The 17711-nt window shown below is 45.0% G+C and overlaps 1 long non-coding RNA gene across 2 annotated transcripts in view; it reads right to left on the reverse strand.

Annotated features, from left to right (window-relative positions):
* Nucleotides 1-17711, reverse strand: part of LOC122457010 — a 55800-nt gene extending 38089 nt beyond the window's left edge. For both annotated transcript variants that reach the window (XR_006276265.1, XR_006276266.1), the window contains exons 1-2: nt 17439-17711; nt 12512-12582 (exon numbers count right to left, since the gene is read on the reverse strand). This is a non-coding gene — a long non-coding RNA (uncharacterized LOC122457010). The remainder of the gene's footprint in view (nt 1-12511; nt 12583-17438) is intronic.

Below are 17711 nucleotides of genomic sequence, written 5' to 3' on the forward strand. Positions count from 1 at the left end.
CTAGCATCTGCCACAGTGCAGTGAGCAAACACACTTAACTGAATGGAACAGCGATGGTCCAGTAACCTGATGTGTAAGGAAAAGCGTAGGCTAGCCCTCTCCTGCCATCTCAGCTACTTTTTGCCAATCCCTCAAACCCCTTCAGTAGCTTAGACTACTAACCTTCAGGACACTGCATGGCTGTCTCCACCTCTGTTCTTACTACCTCTCTTCCTCCTCCTCCCAGCCCCTTTTCTTTCATCCTCCTCTCACCTGCGTGACTTCTTCCCTGCTTATCTCTATGCTTGGAACTGCCTCCCACTTCCCCCACACCCAGCCATCTCCTACACCCAGCCTTGTTGCATGGTTCTCTGCCCCCCTCACATCTCCGCCCCTTTGCATTAGGTGTTTGGTCCAATCATTATGGGCATGTTTGTCCATCTTCCTTAATCAGTCACTTGCCTTAACAAAAAGAAAAGGAGTACTTGTGGCACCTTAGAGACTTAGAGTACTCCTTTTCTTTTTGCGAATACAGACTAACACGGCTGCTACTCTGAAACTTGCCTTAACAAAGAATACTCTGCTTGAGCATTTCTGATCACCTAAGGGTTAACAAACTGAGCCACCTCATCCCTGGAGGTTGATAATTATCATTCCCAGTTTACAGATGGGGCAAACAGCCACAGAGAGATGAAGTCACCAGCCCAAGGTTACTCAGTAAGTCGGGGCAGAGCTAGGACCACAAAGATGATCTGTGTTAGATCTGCAAATCTATCCACCCCCCTCCCCTTTTATTTTTTGAGGACAGTGTGAACAGCATGCCTCCTATATTTTAAGATAGGGTGTCTATGGGAAGGTGATCTGAGAATTAGAGTGGACCATTGCACCATTTTTCCCTCTTTGTGATGCATGAAGCAGATTTAAATGGATTTGTCTCTTGGTGAGATATGTAAAAGAGGCCATCGCTACATGTTTGAAGTCCAGAGAGATGAAGCATCAGCAATGTTCCCTTAAGCATGACTAACTGTGAAGAATAGTGCCCAGGAGATGAGTTTTTGGGGACAGCAAGTGAGATTACAGATAACTAGGGTGACCAGATATCCCAATTTTATAAGAACAAGTTCTGATATTCAGGGTTTTTTCTTATATAGGTGCCTATTACTCCCCTCCAGATTTTTCACACTTGCTATCTGGTCACCCTACAGGTAACAGCCCACTAATGTTTATCTAAGAGGAAAAAGGAAATCATTTACTGAGAGAATTTGCTGCAGGTTACCACAACACCAGCTGCTGACTTCTGTAGATCAGAAGAACCACTGAAACACCATACTGGCCCATGTTATCTAAATGGGGGAAGAGATACTTGAAGGCAGAAGCTGCCCAAGGAGTAGGTTGGGCACTTTCTCTGCCTAGGTTTATTAAAGTAAGGAAACACTGACAGAATGGAGGGTTGTAGTGGATTCTTTAGCCAGGGGCCATTTCATTGGATCTCATTTACTGAGACTAAAGAAGGCGGGAAAAGCTCAGGATTAGACCCTTAAATATGCATCCCTTATAACATGTGAGATTAATGTCACACTTTCCATCCTGAAGAATGCAAAACTCTGCATGGTGACAGATGAATGCATCCGATGAAGTGAGCTGTAGCTCACGAAAGCTTATGCTCCAATAAATTTGTTAGTCTCTAAGGTGCCATGAGTACTCCTTTTCTTTTTGCGAATACAGACTAACACGGCTGCTATTCTGAAACCTGTCATGGTGACAGGTTTCAGAGCGGTAGCCGGGTTAGTCTGTATCAGCAAAAACAACCAGGAGTCCTTGTGGCACCTTAGAGACTAACAAATTTATTTGGGCATAAGCTTTCGTGGGATAAAAAGGCAGAGACCAACCTCTGTGACAGCATGTGTGCGTGTCAGATTTTGATTCAAACACCTATGCAAAACCTTCTCCCTCAGATACTGGAGGATAAGAGATGGTGTTAACTGTATATTCCAGTTTTACAAGTTAGAAATACAGGCACCTCAGGCCCGAAGTTCTCCGTAAGGATTGCTGCTTCTCAGAGATACTCTATTTCCCACACACAGCAGATCTGGGTTGTTGTTTTTTGTTTTTGTTATTTTTTTTTAAATTAAAAGGCCCCCCCTATTCAATAGGCAACATATTGCTCCATCTATCAACCTTGCTCTGTCCTGAGAAAGCTGGGATTTGAACCTCTGTTTCCAAGAAAGCTTAAGGGTCACCAATTGGATGTTTGCAGCACTGAGTCATTCAGCTGAGTGTTGGGGAAATCTCCTGCAGAGACTGGCCACAGCTGGAGATGGGACAGCGAATGGGGTGGCCCAGTGCTTTGCGGTGATGCAGAGAAGCCCGGCTGTGGGTCTTGCTCACATGCTCAGGGTGAAACTGATGGCCAGATTTTGGGGTCAGGAAGGAGTTGTACCCCCCAGGTCAGATGGACAGGGACTGGGGTGAGATGGGGGGGATGATTCGCCTTCTTCTGCAGCATGGGGCACAGATCACCTTCTGGGGTCATCTGGACATATCTTGTATAATTAATTCCCTGCAACTTCAGGGGGCTCAAGCATTGGTGGTCTAAAAGAGGTCAGTAGGAGAGATTCTCCCTTGAGAGCACCTAGTTCACTCACCGGATTATAATAAAGGTGAGATGGAAACTCTCAAAATCACTTGATTGATCATAAGACTCTATTGAACCCCAAGTGAGAGCCCCTCTCCCCTCCCCTGGCCCCGCATCCAATTGATCAGCATTCACCTGGGCATCGGTATAGAACAAGAGTGCAGAGAAGGGTTGGGAGCAAATCCTCCCACTGATCAGTGTAGAAACCAGTGCAGCCAGGGAGGCCAGACTCTTCTCCCATGTCAATCAGAAATATCAGTGTCTGCTTTCTTCACAGCTGGAGCCGACACCGTAAGGTCACACAATACACTCCCTAACAGATGTTAAAACATGGAGGATCTGGGGCACAGCAGGGGAACGGAACTGCAGGCGTTTGAGGGGGGAAAAGGATGGGGAATTAATTTTTTATACTGCAAGATGATCAGGGGATTACATAAACCTCCCCCCCCACCCCCCACAATTTCTCACACAGCTTCAATGGCCCTTTTTCACACATGCAGGTAAGGTTTGGGCAATCACTGCTGTGGAGAGAGCACCACAAACTCTGCTGCCCTCTGAGCAGGATGTAGCCTGCTAAGACCACTCTGGCTTGTGTCAGGCTGCAACAGAAGTCTGCAGAGTTGATTAAGAATTAAACAGCTTTTTATTCACAATGATCACAGGAGCTGCTGCCAGCTCACCTTGTTCTCAAGACCTGCCCTCTTCAATTCATCATATTTGTTTCTTAAATACTTCTCCCTTGGACAGGGGGCTCCTCGCTTTACATTCTTTTTTATAGGCATTGAGAAGTAAGTGCTAAAGGTTATGGGAGCCGATAATGATCCATAAATCACAAATTTAGGTCCTGATCCAAAACCTATTCAGATTGATGGAAAGGCTTTGGTGGGTGTTAGATCAGGCTCTTGCTGTATGGCCTTGTGTGGCATGGCCTTTACCATCAGGTCTATGGATGACTAGCCAGCGTTCAGCCCCCTACCACACAGAGTCCTGTAAGTATTCCAGTCTCTGGAACAGCCTCCTCTCTCGATACCATTGTTGGCAGTAGATTGGTTCCCATCATAACCAGTTTCTCGGTTGGAATGTTTCCTTTCAGTCACAAGTGGTGACTTCAACAAATAATTTTGGTAAAAAAACCTCAAACCTCAAAAATGTCCATTTTTATTCAACATTCAAAACATTGTTTGACCCCCCAAAAAATTTTTTTTGGTGTTTTATCTTGCCAACTCCCCACCCCTACAAAAACAATTTCAGTTTTGTTTTGAGGGGGATAGGGTGGCGGAACCGAAAAATCCACTTATTCACTCAGCTTTACTTGTAAGTCCTGTTGATTCTGTTCTTGCCCCCCACTGCTCCCTGTCCTGGGACACTAGCTTGTCTGCCAGCTGCTTTGCAGTGGCCTTCAATTTACTCTCCATAGTTGTCTGGAAACCCCAATTATCTCACTGGACTGGTTTGCGGCATGAGCCTGGATTATCCTTTGTGCGCATGTTTGATGGTTGGATCCAAACCAGCTCCCCACTTCACCTCTTGTGCCATGATAGGCCACCAGCCGATTTCCCTACTCGCTCCCCAATTTAGGCTAGACATTTTTTGTAGTTTTCTTGGGAGAAGAGAAGGATGCTTTTGAAAGGGACATGCTCTGCACCTAGGGATCAACGGACATCATGCAGGAGAGATTTTTTTCTGGTTACTTTCTGATTGTAACAGAAACCTCAGTCTGGTTACGTATGAGGAAAAGGCCTCCTGATTGACCTTTTCTCACAATATCATTACAGCCACCCTTCTGGTTTACAACTGAGGTTAGCCTGTGGTCTTTTACATTTCTTTGATGTATAGAACCTTCAGCACTTGAAAGGAGGTTCCTTATAGACAGAGATTGGCTATCATTCAGTTCCTATACTCTTTAATTCTGTGAAAACACTGATTCATGTGTTTGAGAGGCTCTGGAAAAAAGTCAATTACTACTAAGTTTTATATCCAGCGAGTAAATTGCCGTCTCCTATTATCCCCCACCTGCCTATGATAGTTTTCCACAGCACACGGTTTGAGATATAGTCACTTGGTTTCTTTGAGAAGAGAAAGGAACACTTGGGACTATGCCTGGACAATTTGCTACTGTAACCACCATTTTCATTACTCCAAGAGGAAAAACTGCATCTATTTGCCTGACTTGCCATCCTGAAAGATCACATATGCAGTGTATCTTACCGTGTCTAAACCATACAATGATTCTGAAAATAAGATTACAATTGGAATTTCTGGGCTGCTAAGTTTGCTGACAACCTCCTTTGTAATTGCATCGGTATGGGAGCCCACTGTTACACAATTAAACCCATTTCTACTGGCTTAAAAAAAGGAGAAGTGTAGATTTTTTATTTAAAGGGAGCGTGTATAACAGAGCCAGGAATCCAGGGATCCATTTACTCAGCCACTCATATGCTGGGTGACGATGAGCAAATTGCTGCACCCTTGTGACTCAGTTTCTCCATCTGTAAGGTGTGGATAATATTCACCAGCCTCACATGGGGGTTTGAGGCTTAATTAACATTTTAAAACTGTTTTAAGCTCTTAAGACTCCAGGTTCTCTAGCACTATGGATTAAAGCATTATTATTGTTTCTACGGTCAGGCAGGTCCAAACTTGCAAAAGTGGGCTCAGCACCACTGGAAATCAGGCCACAGGTACCTGAACAAGCAGCCAAAGTTAGAGATCACTTTGTAATTGAGCCCTCTCTGTGTCACCTTATAGTTTAACATAATGGTTCTCAAGCAGTGTACCCCTGCGGGTTCGCAGAGGTGTTCAAGGGGGTACATCAACTCATCTAGGTATTTGCCTAGTTTTTACAACAGGCTACATAAAAAGCACTAGAAAAGTCAGTACAATCTAAAATTTCATGCAGACAATGACTTTTTTTATACTGCTCGATATACTATACACTGAAATGCAAGTACAAATTTTATATTCCAATTGATTTATTTTATAATTATATGGTAAAAATGAGAGTCAGCAATTTTTCTGTACTAGCGCGCTGTGACACTTTTGTATTTTTATGTCTGATTTTGTAAGCAAGGGAGGTGAAGCTTGGGGGTATGCCAGACAAATCAGACACCGGAAAGGAGTACAGTAGCCTGGAAAGGTTGAGAGCCACTGGTTTAACATGTAGCCTACCCAGGGAGAGGCCAAGACTCAGAGAGACATAAACAACAACAAAAAATGACCAAGGCATCAAGCAGGATGGAGCTTGAGTAGCCCTTGGATCACTGGCTCCTCTCATTTTAGTCCAGTCCTGGTGCTAAGACAGTTAATTAGGATGGAAACTGATTTACACTCTGAATATATAGCACAAGTGTTCCCCCAAAACTTGTCACTAGCAAACAGTAGTACTTTCATGCTGGGAAGCTTTTCCTACTTTACACAAACGGAGATGGAAACTACAATCTATCGGTGATCTTCCTGAAAACACCATCCTGGCCACTATGGATGTAGAAGCCCTCTACACCAACATTCCACACAAAGATGGACTACAAGCCGTCAGGAACAGTATCCCTGATAATGTCACGGCTAACCTGGTGGCTGAACTTTGTGACTTTGTCCTCACCCATAACTATTTCACATTTGGGTACAATGTACATCTTCAAATCAGTGTCACTGCGATGGGTACCCGCATGGCCCCACAGTGTGGCAACATTTTTATGGCTGACTTAGAACAACGCTTCCTCAGCTCTCGTCCCCTAATGCCCCTACTCTACTTGCGCTACATTGATGACATCTTCATCATCTGGACTCATGGAAAAAGAAGCCCTTGAGGAATTCCACCATGATTTCAACAATTTCCATCCCACCATCAACCTCAGTCTGGATCAGTCCACACAAGAGATCCACTTCCTGGACACTATGGTGCTAATAAGCGATGGTCACATAAACACCACCCTATATCGGAAACCTACTGACCGCTATTCCTATCTACATGCCTCTAGCTTTCATCCAGACCACACCACACGATCCATTGTCTACAGCCAAGCTCTGCGATACAACCACATTTGCTCCAACCCCTCAGACAGAGAAAAACACCTACAAGATCTCTATCATGCATTCTTACAACTTCAATACCCACCTGCTGAAGTGAAGAAACAGATTGACAGAGCCAGAAGAGTACCCAGAAGTCATCTACTACAGGACAGGCCCAACAAAGAAAATAACAGAACGCCACTAGCCATCACCTTCAGCCCCCAACTAAAAACCTCTCCAACGCATCATCAAGGATCTACAACCTATCCTGAAGGACGACCCATCACACTCACAAATCTTGGGAGACAGGCCAGTCCTTGCTTACAGACAGCCCCCCAACCTGAAGCAAATACTCACCAGCAACCATACACCACACAACAGAACCACTAACCCAGGAACCTATTCTTGTAATAAAGCCTATTGCCAACTCTGTCCACATATCTATTCAGGGGACACCATCATAGGGCCTAATCACATCAGCCACACTATCAGAGGCTCATTCACCTGCACATCTACCAATGTGATATATGCCATCATGTGCCAGCAATGCCCCTCTGCCACGTACATTGGTCAAACTGGATAGTCTCTACGTAAAAGAATAAATGGACACAAATCAGACGTCAAAAATTATAACATTCAAAAACCAGTTGGAGAACACTTCAATCTCTTTGGTCATTCGATTACAGATCTAAAAGTGGCAATTCTTCAACAAAAAAACTTCAAAAACAGACTCCAACGAGAGACTGCTGAATTGGAATTAATTGCAAACTGGATACAATTAACTTAGGCTTGAATAGAGACTGGGAATGGATGGGTCATTATGTTCCTCAGACATTCTTGTCAACTGCTGGAAATGGCCCACCTTGATTATCACTATAAAAGTTTCCTCCCCCACCCCCCCGCTCTCCTGCTGATAATAGCTCACCTTAAGTGATCACTCTCGTTACAGTGTTCATGTTCTCTGTTTATATCAATCTCCCCACTGTATTTTCCACTGAATGCATCCGATGAAGTGAGCTGTAGGAAAAGCTTATGCTCAAATAAATTTTAGTCTAAGGTGCCACAAGTACTCCTTTTCTTTTTGCGAATACAGACTAACACGGCTGCTACTCTGAAACATCTCCTTTAATATTCATTTAGCTTGTACCCATCCCAATATAGATCAGATTCATCTCCTATGACATACCCAATTACATTAAACACCTATTACTCTATTTTTATTCTAGTAGTGCCCAAAGACCTCCAGCTAAGATCAGAGCACCATTGTGCTTGATGCTGCATAGACACATAGTAAAATATTCTCTGCTCCAAATTCCTTACAATCTAAATAGACAAGACAAAGGGTGGGATCATACTGCCTTTTTACAAACAGGAAACTGAGGTAGTAAGTGATTAAGTGACTTGTCCAAAAACAAATCACATGGGGTATCTGTAGCAAGGCTGAAAATTAAATCCAGATTTCCAGAATGGCCTTACCACGAAGACCATCTTTCCTCTTTGGGTGTTTAAAGTCAACAAGCTCCCACTGGTGTGGTGGCACTAGGGTTAATTTCCCACTAACCTAGGGTAAGGCTACACTGCAATCAGAGGTGTGATTGCAGCTCATGTAGACGTAACTGTGCTTGCTTTAATCTAGCTAGCTCAGTTATAAGTAGCAGTGAAGATGCAGCTGCATAGCTTGGAGCATGGGCTGTACAAGCCCTCCCAGAACCCTAGGTACATACTCATGTTGCTAGCCCACACCCGGGCCCTGCCCCAGGGTCTTCACTATGCTGGCTAGACGAATGCTAGTATAGGTGTGCCTACCTAAACTACAACCACACCTCCGACTGCAGCATAGCCGTACCCTGAGACAAGTGATGTTACCATGTTTATTAGCCCTTGTCTACACTTAAAAGTTTTGCTGTGTTAACTTTGCCAGCTCAGGGAAGCAAAAAACTAGGCTAATATAATTCTATCTATCTATGTTGGGGCTTTTACTGGCATAAGTAGGTTGGCAAAAATATGTATGATTCTTTAAAAAAAAAAAAAACAAAAAAAACCCCCACACTCCTACCAACATAATTATGCCTGTTAAAACTAGGTTCAGACCAAGCCAAAGTCTCACTTCATGACTCCTTTTCCCATTTACACAGGGTCGGAGATGGCCATGAATCTTCGCCACTCCATCTGGTCCATCGCATGGGTTTGTAAGTCTTGGAGTTCCAGTCCTTTTCTCTTCAGGATTTCTCTTGACAGTCTTTCCATCGTGTCCTCTGTCTTCCACATCCTTTCTTGCTATCCTCTTCCGCCAATGTTTTCTTTGTTGGTCGTTCTTCTCCCATTCTTATGTCCAGACCACCTCAAACATGTGCTCTCTGGCCTATCTGTCACAGAACCCCAAGTTCATCTTCCCCCTAATGTCCGTGCATACTCCATCTACACTCCGCTTGCCTGCCAGTCTTCTCAGTATGTTATTTTTTTTTTTTTGCTATCTCCGTAAGACCCACCATTTCCAAACCATATAGCAGGCAGGGACGAACACATGCAGCATAAACTTGTCCTTGCAGTTTTACTTAATTGCTGGTCCCACAATACTCCTGCCACCTTTTTCCACTCCTGCCCATGCAGCTTGGGTTATTCTTTTCAATTCTCCAGAACTCTCTCCAGTAGCACTTAGGGCACGTCTTCTCTGCAACTAAACACCCACTTCTGACCCATGTCAACTGACTTGGGTTTGCAGGGCTATAAAATTGCTGTGCAGACATTCAGGCTCAGGCTGATGGTCAGGCTCTGGGACCCCATGAGAGGGGAGGGTCTCAGAACCTGGGCTCCAGCCCAAGCTCGAATGTCTGCACTGCAATTTCATAGCCCCACAGCCAAAGCTCAAGTTTTCAGACCTGAATCAGCCATGGGTGTTTTATTTCAGTGTAAATATACCCTAAGTGTACTTCCCAAGTACACAAATTCTTCCTTCTGCTTCAGCTTCTCTTCTGAAGCTTCAGTAAACAGCTCTTCTGAAGTTATTCAAGCAGGGAAGGTAGAAATTCTCTCGAGTTCGGACCCAGCCTCAGTGTCTCTTTCATTAAATGAGAAGGGGGGAAAACAATGAGAGAGACAAAATACCAGCCCAACCCAAGGGAAGAATAAAATAAAGCCACAACTTGGTGGTGACCAGAGCATCGAAGATGCAGCACACACTGGAAATTTTGCCAATGTTGGGGTTGTCTGGGCCCACAGATGCTTTTAGGCAAAAGATTTCATGTGCACACCAAGCTCAAAGTGAAAGTCCAGCCACAGCTTCTTCCATAGGCTTGCTGCACTAAGTGTATTTCTTGTAGAGTTTTTTAGGGTTTTTTTTTTAATAAGACAAAAAATAGCTCTATAATTAGAACTGGCAGAAGTAAGCAGATATTAGGTTTATTCAATAACCATTTAACAGAAGGCTGTGTTTCAACATGTTACGCTTTGCTCTACTTACAAGTTTATTCCTTTAAAGGGTTTAGCTATGAATCCGGGATAATGATTTATTGCTACACTAGGATGTTCTTTAGCCTGCTATTGGTGTGTGCTATGTAGGAGCCATGATACCCAAGTATGAAGGAGGGCCTGATCCTGACCTCATACCGGTGTCAATCAGGAGTAACTCTTCATTGCAATCAGTGGAGTTATAAAAACAGTGCAAAAGGAAGAGCAGGCCCACATCATCTTCATCACAAGAGATGTGCACCAAGCACTGGAACCAAAGCCCACTGCAGACAACGGGAAGCTTTTCATTGACTCCACTGGGCTTTGGATTGGGTCCCCAAAACAGCTTATTGCTATTCAAGTGTGGCCCTTAGCATTTTACTTTTAAACAAATGCTTTACAACACTTTGGGAGGGGAGGGACTTGTGAACTGTATCCTTCTACTGTGAACATAGTTCCTACTGAAATTATGAGGAAAAAACTTACGGGAAAAAGTTAAACTGACCACTCCACATTACTGTTTTGCATACACTCAGGCCAAATGCAGATACCTAAAATTAGGTCCTTAAATGCATTTTTAGGCTCTCGGTAACATGATTTTTCAAAGGTCTGACAGTGATTTTACAGCTGTGCTTGGAAAGGACTTTCGTAAGCTTTACTAGTTACTAGGTTTGTTTGGTGTTTTTAAATACGGTACCAGAGGGATGTATGGCGCTTTACCAAATAGTTTAAAAAAAATATATATATATATATACACACACACACATACACACACACTTTGCCTATCGGGATTACTATTGAAGTTAGATCTAGTACAGCAAGCAACACCACAGAGGGGAAGGTCAAGAGGTAGGTTGTCAGTTGCTTTATACAAAAATCTTGTTCTAAGCTGAAGAAGCGAAACCAGGAGTTTAAAAAAAAACAATCCACCAACTACCACCCAAAAGTACAAGGGTAGAAGTCAGCCAAACACATCTAGCAGAGCTGAGCAGGAAACTAGTTCTCCATGACCACACCCCCACAGCAAATTCCAAGCATAAGAAAAACCTGTTTGTCACAATATTTATTTTATGTATTTATTGGCAAAAACAGGACATTTCTCCTTGAAGTTTCCACATCAACAAAATAACCATTTTCTGTCAAGACTCTTCGATGGAAATTGTTTGACTAGTTCTAGTAGAGTCTTTAGGGAGGAAAAAAGATTATCTTTTATATTACATTAGCATCTGGAGACTGCAACCAAGTTTGGTTGCACTAGGCACTATACGTACATATAGTAAGACAGTCCCTGCCCTGAAGGGCTTACAGTCAAAATAGGCAAGACAGCAAAAGGATGTGAGAAAGAAAGGATTCTGATCTGCATTTTACAGAGGAGGACACAAGACACAGTGATGAAAGGACATGCCCAAGGTCATGCAGGAAGTGTATCCCAGTCCCATGTCTTAACCACAAGGCCATGCTTCCTCTCTAGAATTGCACGTGATTATTACCGGCATGAGAAGCAGCATTTAAACCAAAATACAGCATCCCTCTGTGGACGTCCCCTTTCTCCTACGTACCCGAGAATATGAATGGACCCCTGGCCTACAGAGAGTGAAAAAGGTTCCATGGGATCAGCCCATTGTGCTTAGCTGATGGATTATATATAGTGACCATGCAACTGGATCCTAATAAACTTTTCTCTAACAGACTCCACAAAATGACATAGAAAGTACAGTGAAAAGCTGGTGGAACTATGAGAAGCAAACTATGTATATAAACCCCTCTAAATACCAAACTAAACAAATTTACCAAAACAGCTGAGAATGATAGCTGCTCCAATCTAGAAACCTAAATAGGTGCACAAATCGAAGCCAGTATAACCTAGAGTAAATAGCTCAATTTTATTTGTATTGCAGTAGTGCCTAGACCTTAAAAGGCCCCAATCAAGATTGGGCCATCACTGGAGCAGGCACCATAGCATCCACATAGTTTGTACCTGCCCTGAAGAGTTTTCAGTCTAAATGGAAAGACAAAAAGTCAGAGGGTAAACAAAGGGAAGTGACTTGCCCAAAATCACACAACAAATCAGTGGCAGAGCCAGAAGTACAATCCAGGGCTCCTGAGTCCCAGTCCAGTGGCCTATCCACTAGACCACACTGCCTCTCAATTCAAACGTTTCAGTGGAGCAACTTTTGAGGTATACGCACTTCCATAAAGCCATGTCACTCCCATTATCAAGGCCATTTTGATCTGCCAGCCCTCCAGCAAAGCCTCGTTGTCACCTGTTATCAGTGGACACATCTCCCGACGATCAGTAATCTCAGTCCTGAAAAACTCCTCCATATTAATCCCAAAACCAGCGGTATTTGTGGCTAGGAAGAGAAAGGCCCTTACAGTTATCAACAGGGCTCTGTGTCTTAGTTTTGTAGTGGTTAACTATCCTTATCGAAAGCCACTTACCAGATCACACTCTGACACCCCGACGTCTACCCGAAGAGCAGCCTCTGGAGCCGAAAAGCAATTCACAATTCCTGAAGAGACACAAAAGATCAAGCATGAGGTTAAGAACAGTGCCAGCAGAATCCCTGAGGGTTCTTGGAAAGCACGCAGAGCACAATGCTGACCCTGACTAGCACAGAGAGGGCTCCACTCCTAGGTACCAGCCTCTCGAGTTCATCGCTGGGGGAAAGGGGTGAGCTGGCACCTCAGTGAAGTCATACCATCCCACCCCCCCAAGGTTCACAGACCCTGTTAAGAGAGGGTAAGGGAGCCCCTTTCTGAGTCTTCACCGCCTCAGCCTGACACCTGCTTTCTTCTGGTTGTTTTATGATGTACAGCTCCAGTTTTGTTGGATGCTGTATGACAACTTCTCTCCAAGAAGGTCACACCCATTTCAGCGCCACCCTGAAACCTGTGCCCCAATTCTGCCTACCTCTTCCCCCACAACTTTCCTCACCCCTTGGGCAAGTCTTCAGCTAGTCCCAGTTCTCTCTAGCAGGCAGCTCAGCCCGTGGGCAGGTGAGTCCCTTCCCTGCATGTAGTCAGTTTTCAGGGAGCACAGATTGTAGGGACTGATGTTTCTAAACCTTAACCTGCACCTCCTGACTTAGTCATGCCCCTGACACAACCAGCATTTGAGCACCTGGGGCAACCCTGATCCCTTCTAGAAGAGACAGTGAGTGGGCTTCCCTTCTCTGCTCCCTTGGCATGCACAAGCCACTGGGCTCTCGGAGACCTTGATCCAGCCAAACTCTGACTTTGAACATTTCCTCTTCCCCGTTCCTGTCTGGGCCCTTGCACAAGCTCTCAACTGACCACTCACTCTCGTGATCAGGAAAAAAAAAAACGAAACAGAATTTGCTGAATTAGCAAAAAAAAACCAAAAAAAAAAAACAACCACTGCAGGATTGTGTCCATTTTGAGAAAGTTCTGCCAGAAGCCAGGCAGGTGTCTGATGGAACCCTACCTGCCAGACAAGTTTTGAAACCTGCCTAGTTTCCTGCCGGCTCACCCGCCAGCAGCCAGGCTATGGAAGCTGGTTCTTCATCAGCCCAGGGCACAGTGTCTCCAACTGCAGACTAACACATTTATTTGAGCATAAGCTTTCGTGAGCTACAGCTCACTTCATCGGATGCACTCAGTGGAAAATGCATCCGATGAAGTGAGCTGTAGCTCACGAAAGCTCATGCTCAAATAAATTTGTTAGTCTCTAAGGTGCCACAAGTACTCCTTTTCTTTTTGCGGATACAGACTAACACGGCTGCTACTCTGAATCCAACTGCAGAGTAGCCCACCAGGTGGCGTGCCCCGGAGACAGGCCTCCCAGCAGGGATAGGCAGAGAATGGTAATTCCATTTAGGAAAATTTTGTAATTTGGGGGTTTTGTTAGGAACTGGAACAAAACCAGATCTCAAAAATCTCCTTGCACTGGAATTATCATTCTCTACCCAACTCTACCACTCCCTCCTGTCCAAACTTCCTGTGTCTTGATTTGTCCATCTGAGAAGTCAGAACAGCTCACTGCAGACCTCACCGGGATGTTGTGAGGCACAAGTCACGATGTCTGTGAAGGCACGAGAGAAGCATGCATATTATCCCAGCAGAACCATCCCTCTAGTAAGCAAGTAAGCCCCTTTTAACAACTCTTCCGAGTGCGAGCTCAGAGTTCACTAGCATATGGCAGCCACCGAGCTATCTGCCGAATCAGAACTGCTCTCCTTATTCAGAGAGACAAGGTGGGTGAGGCAATATCTTTTATTGGACCAACCTCTGTAGGTGAGAAAGAGAAACTTTCAAGCTTACACAGAGCTCTTCTTCAGATCTGGGAAATGTACTCAGAGTGTCACAGCTAAATACAGAAGTTGGTCCAACAAAAGCTATTACCTCACCCAGCCTGTCTCTCTAATATCCCGCTACCAATGCGGTTACAACAACACTGTATATTCTTTATTCAGGGCATTTACTTTAAGCTTTAAAAAAAAAAAAGCCATGTTTGCTCTTGAGTGATGTTTAATAAAAGCTGGGGATTTTTAAAAGTTCTTATGGTAATAGGATCCCACGGGGAGAAAAGCAGCATTTGAAGTGAATAGCACTGTGCAGAAGCCTTTACAGATTGATACTATGTAGAGAGTTCTGGTAAAGGGTTCATATGACTATTGGAGGTTGATAGGACTTCCAGTGAGCTCCGTGACTTGGGATCAGGCCCTCAGTGAGTGGGCCTAGAGTGGCACATAAATATATTCACCATGACCAGAATTTCAATTAATTCACATTGTGACATATCTAGGGTACTGTAAAGATGACACTTGGTCTTAGTTACATGTGAAAATTGGGACAGCCCAAAATGCGGATGGCTTAGAATATAAGATGCATCCCTGACCTCCGTGCAGTCATCCAGCTGAAAAGGGATTCTTTCCACAGCAGCATGCAAACAGGTAGGGTTCGATCCTGCACTATCCACCCCTGAAGCTGCTTTCACATCTAGCTGAGATCCCCCCAACTCAATCCCACTTAGCAATAGGAGAAGAGCAGAGTGGTCATTGTTTCATGTAGCAGGGGCTGAGGACTCCATGTTTCTAAAACTAAACCAGCTCTTTGTTAAGCAGTACTTCCACTGCAGGTAGTATTCCAGCCATGTGCATACAGACTAGCTTCCTGGTCCCTCCTCCAAACTCTTTCCTCCAAGTTCCACGCAGATTGCTACAGTCAGGACCCTTTGACACTGGTTTGTGATACCCCAGGCTGTGAACCCCTGGTGTATCAGTTTCAAAGAAGGACAGGCAGTGCTCACCCTGCACGACCTCTCAGAGATACCACTGCTCTAGTTATCAGGATGGGGATTAATCTGGTGCTGAAATCTCCCCCTGCAGGATGGAACATGAGGCTAGCTACACCAGTGATAATTTGTCAAACCTTTTTTTTGCACCAGTTGATCTCCTGTGTGAACAATGCTTTAGCCCAATTATCTGCTTACAGCTATCAGCATTATCTCCTTACAGTTATCACCAAACGTAGCAGACCCCAGCACTCCCAAGGCAATAAATACCAAGTGCAATGAAATCTCAGACTAAGAAGCTATTGATTGTCTAATATTTTCTTTTTAAATGTAATGAATGGGGGAAGATGCTTTTTTGGGGGAGAGAGAGTCAATGGCCCAAGCAAAGGGCCCAGAAGGAAATGCCACAGATATCGTGCTTTCTCCAAAGTAGCCTGATTTTGCAACAAACACGTTCAGGCATGTATCTCCATTCTCCCGACAAACATTAATTAGGCATCAAAACACTCCACTTCAGGGCAGTAATATACTTTCCTCACAGGAGTGAATCCATGATTTCCATCGACCTCTCCGACATTTTCTGCCCCAGGGCTGGAGAGCCAAGCCAGCCCCACCCTCGCAGCTCCGACCTTGGAGATGGGGGGGACCCTGCAGCTGACCAGCCACGGTCAGCGGCCTCTGCAGCTCCCAGCTGCCCCGGGTGTGAGCAGACCCCACAGCAGCCCAACCCCTTGGGCAGTGGGACCCCACAGCTCCCACACACTGCAGCGGTGGGGGACCCGGGAGGCTGAACCTGCCTACCCGTTTTGTCAGGGACAGGTCACAGGCTTCCATGAATTTTTGTTTATTGCACGTGACCTGTCCATGACTTTTACTAAAAATATCCATGACAAAAAACTTGTCTTTATTGCTCTAGAATAAAGCTATGCTATTGCTAAGCTTTCCCTTCACATGAGTCACATGGAGAGGGCAGCTGTGGGGCGGGGGGAAAAGGGCACATGTTGGGACAGTCCTTCAGCCCGTGTCTAGCAGCAGAGGCTCCGGATTTTTCCATCGGCCTAATGCCACTGAAGTTGATGGTACGATACTGATTTACATAGATCTGGCCCTTTTGATGTCCTGTGCTCCAGCTGTGTAGGGTTCCCAATACCCGTCACAAGCCACACACAGGCAGCGGCTTGCCAGTTATTCTCACACTGCAGCACAGCAATATATAGCAGAGGGATAGCTCAGTGGTTGGAGCATTGGCCTGCTAAATCCAGGGTTGTGAGCTCAATCCTTGAGGTGGCCATTTAGGGATCTGGGGTAAAAATTGGGGATCGGCCCTGCTTTGAGCAGGGGGTTAGATGAGATGACCTCCTGAGGTCCCTTCCAACCCTGATAGCCTAGGATTCTCCCCTAAGGGCAGGGCAAAGACATTAAGCGGCATGCGCAGGTTGCAGTGTTTGTGCTTCATACGTGTGTGTGTGTGTTTTGGCCACCAGGCACATCTGATGCTTAAACGGGTCTGAGAAAATAAAAGGCCTGGACCAAACCTTTCAGCAGTTCTGGGTGCCCAGCCCCTTTTCAGAGGTGCTGAGTGTGCCCAGTTCCCATTGACTTTGGGTAGAGCGATGGATCTTCAGCGCCTCTGAAAGTCAGCACCAAGGAGGCTCAAGTTGAGCATCCAAAAGGCAGACGACACTTCTCAAAGTTTTGGCCCTCATCTTCCAAGAGGGTTTCAGTTCCTGGAGGGCAGAAATTGAAGCAGTTTTCTTATTTCTCTCCCCCCCCCCCCCTTCCCAAAACAAGATGTTAAAAACCTGTGAAACAAAAATACAGGGCTTATCTTGAAGTTACAGAATCATAGGCCTGGAAGGGACCTTGAGAGGTCATCTAATCCAGTCCCCTGCACTCATGGCAGGACTAAGTATGATCTAGTTCCTGCAGAGAGAAACTTATAACTCTGTATAAGAGGGAAGCCAAATCCCTCAGAACATGGCAAGCCCAGGAGACAACTTTAGCTCTACGGCCCTTGTGCTAACCTCAGTTTCCAGTTTAAAAAGCAATCTAGAAGGCTTTACAAGGGGCAGCAGATCAGTTCTCAGTCAGCTTATGGCTCAGGCTACATACCTGAGGGTGTCTACGTAAAGTCAAATTCCTTTGGCTCTTCAAGGATTAATATTATCCATCAGAAGACTGTGAGGCAAAATGTCCCTTTCACCTTACAAGTGATGAGCTGCAGAAGGGGCACATGATGCCCTCCCCCAAAACCTCTCCTGGGGAACTGCTCCTACTTTAGCGATGCAAAGAACAACAACAAATCCCAGAAGTGGTTATTTCCAAGAAAACCACAAGAAACTCTGCTATGGTCAGTTCAGAGAAGCTGAAACTGCTACTGCTCTC

The sequence above is a fragment of the Dermochelys coriacea genome, chromosome 17 (assembly GCF_009764565.3).
Source record: "Dermochelys coriacea isolate rDerCor1 chromosome 17, rDerCor1.pri.v4, whole genome shotgun sequence".
NCBI lineage: Eukaryota > Metazoa > Chordata > Testudines > Dermochelyidae > Dermochelys > Dermochelys coriacea.